The following is a 4,898-nucleotide window of genomic DNA, read 5'->3' on the forward strand; positions in this document are numbered from 1 at the left end:
TGGAACTGTATTCAAATTAACAAGATATTTTTTTTCTCTAAACACTCTAATAAATTTAATTTTCTTCCATGGACCATTTTATATTAGGATTTGAAACTTATATGTATTACTCAGTATATAAGAATAAATATTCTTTTTGATATGAGCTGTGCAATCATTGGCTCTGTATTTCCTGGTGAGTGAGGCTAAGATCAGGGGACTGAGAAAAAAGGTACTGTGATATAACAATGCAAGGTCATCATCACTGTATTTTAGTGACATCTTCAACCTGGCTTCCAAAATATGTTATTATGTTATTTTCCTTGATAATTATCAAGAAAATCCTTCTCAACAATGGCTTAAATAAATTAAATGTTTTCCTTCTTTTTATGATATAACAAATGGGAGGTGATGACGGTAACAGCTATAGCAGCTCAATAATTTAGCACTGCAATACTTACAATTCTCCTGGACTTTCCCAATACCCTAACATGGCTGCAAAGTCTCCATTAAGAACATTCACATTCAAGTCATGAGAAAGGGGTAAGAGTGGTTCTAGATATAAACTATTTATTGTAACTATATTCTCTTGAGGAATTCTTGTAGGCTTTTATACACAACCCATTGCCCACAATTGTGACATATGGCCATCTGTAAGGGAAAGTAAGAGTGAAGTTTAACTATTACAGCCTCTACAGTTCATACATGGGATGAGGTAGAATGTGATTGGGAATATAATTTGATTGGTCAACCACAGGGTGTTCCAAGTCATCAAATATTATTAATTCAATCAGTACATATTTGTTTAGTGTTAAATATGGTTCTAGGTTCTGTTTAGAAAAAATGTGTTGATGTTGTTAGTTGTGCTCAGGTTGATTCTGACTCAAGGCAACTCTCTGTGTGTAGTAGAACTGCTCCAGATGTTTTTCAAAACTGTGACCTTTCAAAATCTAATCACCAGGTCTGTCTTCCAAGGCACCTCCAGGCGTGTTCAAACCACCACTTTGGCTAGTAGTCAAGCGCTTAACTCTTTGTGCCTTCAGGGTCTCCTAGCAAACATACACACATATGTGAAATAGTAGGGAATTAAAATGAAAGGTTTTTAACTAAGAAATTACAAATAAAATTCTGGAACAGGTAAAATAAAGAATAGAAAAAGTGTCATCCTATCCTTGAGTCCCTGGGTGGTGCAAGTGGTTAAACGCTCGGCTGCTAACCAAAAATGTAGAAGTTCAAGTTCATCCCAAGGCACATCTGAAGAAAGACTTGGCAATCTATATCAGCAAAATCAACCATTAAAAACATCATGAAGCACAGTTCTTCACAGACACATATGGGCTTGACAGCAACTGGATTATCATCCAGTTACCACCAAACTGGTTATTTGGGGAAAAAAAATAAAGCAAATGTTTATAATTTTATTTAAAATATTTACTTGCTCAGCTCTAATATTGTTAATAATAAAGCCGATTTGAATAAATTAATTTCTTCTTGGTGTCTGAAAATAAGCCAATTTTGGAAGTTTCACACACACACACACACACACACACACACAAAGTAAAAATATGTTTCATTAAAGTATCTTTCCAGAATATGCACTTTGAATGTCTATACAAATGGATACATTCACCATTTTTTAAATTAATTTTATCTCTCAGACTTGTCCATGGGACGGGAATAGAAATTGACTGTTTTGCATGCTAGAAATGTGGTTATTATCCTGAAGGAGCTGTTAATGGCTGTAACAATTGGTTAACAATCTTCCTCTCTTTCTTCTGTGTCCATATTCCCCTGAACCATTCCTAATGTCAAGTAAAGAGAGAACATGACAGGGATTTAACTTTTTTAGTTTGCAAAGCCCACCTTATATTCCTTAGAAATAAACGTTTTTCTATATCAAAATTAACTTCCCATACCTACTTGTTACTTGTAGCCCCTTACCCTAAGACATTACTAACGATATCCATGTATTAAAGTCTATTATATAAAGCTTAGTCATAAACATTAAAATAAAATGAAGAAGTGAAATTTATTTTAATGTTATATTTCTTTAACTTAACATTATAAAATATTATCACTTCAACATGTGCTTAATACACAAATTATTATCGCAATCAGACTGGTAACATTTCAAATACTCAACAGCCAAACCTGATGGGTGACTGCTCTCTTGGACAGTGTAACTCTGGACTATCTAGGATGTAGCTATTCTGTTTCCAGTTGACTAAAGCAGCCCATGTGCTTTAACAATCAAACTGGGTGCTCGGTTAAAATAATTGTATATAATTTGAGGTGCATAGCAAAGATTCATGCCTAAATAAAATGGAAAAAACACCTGTACTTGGAGATAAATCAAGTGTGTACCTAAGCCAAAATGTCTTAGGCAATATGTAAAAAAAATATATATTTAGATCATTGCAAATCTGCTTTTAATGGTGAAACTTGCAAACATAACTGTCCAACATTAGAGGATAAACTGAATAAATTTTTATGCTTGGTATTTTTACACAAATGACACATGCGTAATATGTTTTTGCAAACTGCACAGCCCCCTCATGTATCAGTTTCCTATGTGTGCACTACATTACTTGGATGTGTGTGTTATTTATGTGGGCACATTATATGTGAAAAAAAATGTAATCCAAAAGCAAAAATTTATGGAGGGCATAACAATTATGAGTATTTAGTTTATATTATAGTTAGTAACATGAGTTAGTGAGATATTTTAAGTAAAAGAAGTTATGCACTGTATGAACTTATTTTGATTAAAAAATAATTGTTTAAAATTACATGTATAGCCAAAAATATAAAGCTATAGATCAATTTCTTTAAAATATATATTTGAATGTATACATTATGAACATTTTATATGTTTTTACATGTGATTATCTCCATTTTCTAAAAACACTATTTCTTATTTCTAACAAAAATAAAAGATGGGATAGCAATATGTAGGAATAAACAATCTGAAAACCCTTTGATTATAAATACCTGAATATGCAAGGGAAATTATATTACATATAACTTTCCATGCATAAATGAGGTTATATAAAGGAAAATAATATTCCTAATTTTCCATTATGAAGAAAGAATTCAAAACATCTTGTTTATCAGCAAGCAACTGAGGCTGACATTGGGACTGTAGCCATTCCAAGTGAGTATGTATGTGAGGATGGCCAGGAAGCTTCTATAAAATATGTGAATGTTGTTCTTATTGCTGTTAGGTGTCATCTAGTCAATTTTCACTTATTGTGACTCCATGTGGGAGAGTAGAACTGCCCATAGGGTTTCCTAAGCTGTAACCTTTCTGGGAGTAGATCAGTAGGTCTTTCTCCTGTGGAGCTGTTGCAGGGGTTTGGGGTTTGAACTACTAACCTTTCAGTTAGCAGCCAAGCTAATTTAACAATTATGCCACCAGGGCTCCCTATGGGATCTTTTTAATATCTGTAGAGGGAGATGAATCGTATATTGGGCTTCTGAAAGATTAATGTTTAAAATCGAAACATCTACCATCAAGCTAATCCTCAGTGGAAAAAACAACAGCAGCAAGAAAACCCACCCAGATAAGCACAAACAAATATTTATGTTTTATTTTGGGGCTGACTTCAGGTTATCTCTGTGCTGCTCTCACAGAAAATATCATAAATGGGATGACTTTAACAAACAGGAGTTTATTCTTACAATTTTTTGGGGGGGTGGCTAGAAGTCTGAGTTCAAAGTTCCAGGCTTTAGTGGCTGAGTGAAAGCCCCTTGACCTTAGGCTTCAGCTCTGCCTCTTGCTCCTGGCCCACTGAAGCTAGAGGCTTTTCTTCACTCAGGCAGCAGCTGGCTGCTGAGGCTGACAAACTCAAGGTCAACAAGTGAAAAGGCACAGTCCCGATATCACCAAACATGGAAAACCACTAATTCAAGTCCAGAAAAAGTCCCAGGATCATCATGGCATGGCAGGCTGCTGGACAATGACTTGGCTATATGCAGAGTTCAAGCATGGTAAAAAACTGGAGACTTTCCTCAAAGCTGCTGCTTGTATACTGGAAGCAGACCACACCCCTAAAGAGCTACTTGGCTACTCCAGTAGATTCCACCATGGAATCGACTGCCAATCTCACCATGGAGAATACATCCAGCTGCTCAGCCACTCAACCAGGCCCAGCCAAGTTGACAACTTTAACTACCTTATGCTGTGTCTGAGTTTGCAGAGTCATCAGAGGAGTCTTCACTCATATGTTTGGGAGTTGATTTTGACTGTTATCTGGGAACTCAGCAAGGGCTGTTTACGTGAGCACCAATATGTGCCCTATTCATGTGACCTGAGCTTCTCACTTCTTGATGGTTCCAGGGTTCCAAAAAGAAGTGCCTCTGCAAACAAGTGAGAAACTGCACTTATTTTCATGATACAACTTCAGGAAATCTGAAGCACCACTTTCACTACATTCTATTCATTTAAAGTGAGTTACTTAGGTCAGTCAAGATTCAAGAGAAAGGTACATAGACCACATCTTCAATGAAAAGAATGTTAAATGATTTGTGGAAATAATTTAAACTCAACTCAGTTTGTATTCTTGCCACAGAATGTTTACATTCCTCCCAATTACAAAATATACTCACTTCCTCCCAAGACCCCTCAGGAGTTTATTTTGTTACAACATTAGGCTCAGACTCAAAGTTGATGATCTCACAATCAGTATCAGCTCTAGATGAGATACAATTTGTTAGGTATTACTCTTGATTCAAAGTCTTATGAATCAAAGAGAAAAGTTATATGAAGTTATATATAACATCTATGATGAGACCCCAAAACCCACTGCCATCGGGTCAATTCCAACTGAAAGCAACCCCTATAGGGTTTCCAAGGGTGTTAAGTCTTTATAGAAACAGATTGCCTCATTTTTCACCTGTGGAGTGAGCAGGTGGTGCTT

Source organism: Orycteropus afer, unplaced genomic scaffold, assembly GCF_000298275.1.
Source record: "Orycteropus afer afer isolate SDZICR_OR568_19922 unplaced genomic scaffold, OryAfe1.0 scaffold00576, whole genome shotgun sequence".
In the NCBI taxonomy this organism is placed as follows: Eukaryota; Metazoa; Chordata; class Mammalia; order Tubulidentata; family Orycteropodidae; genus Orycteropus; species Orycteropus afer.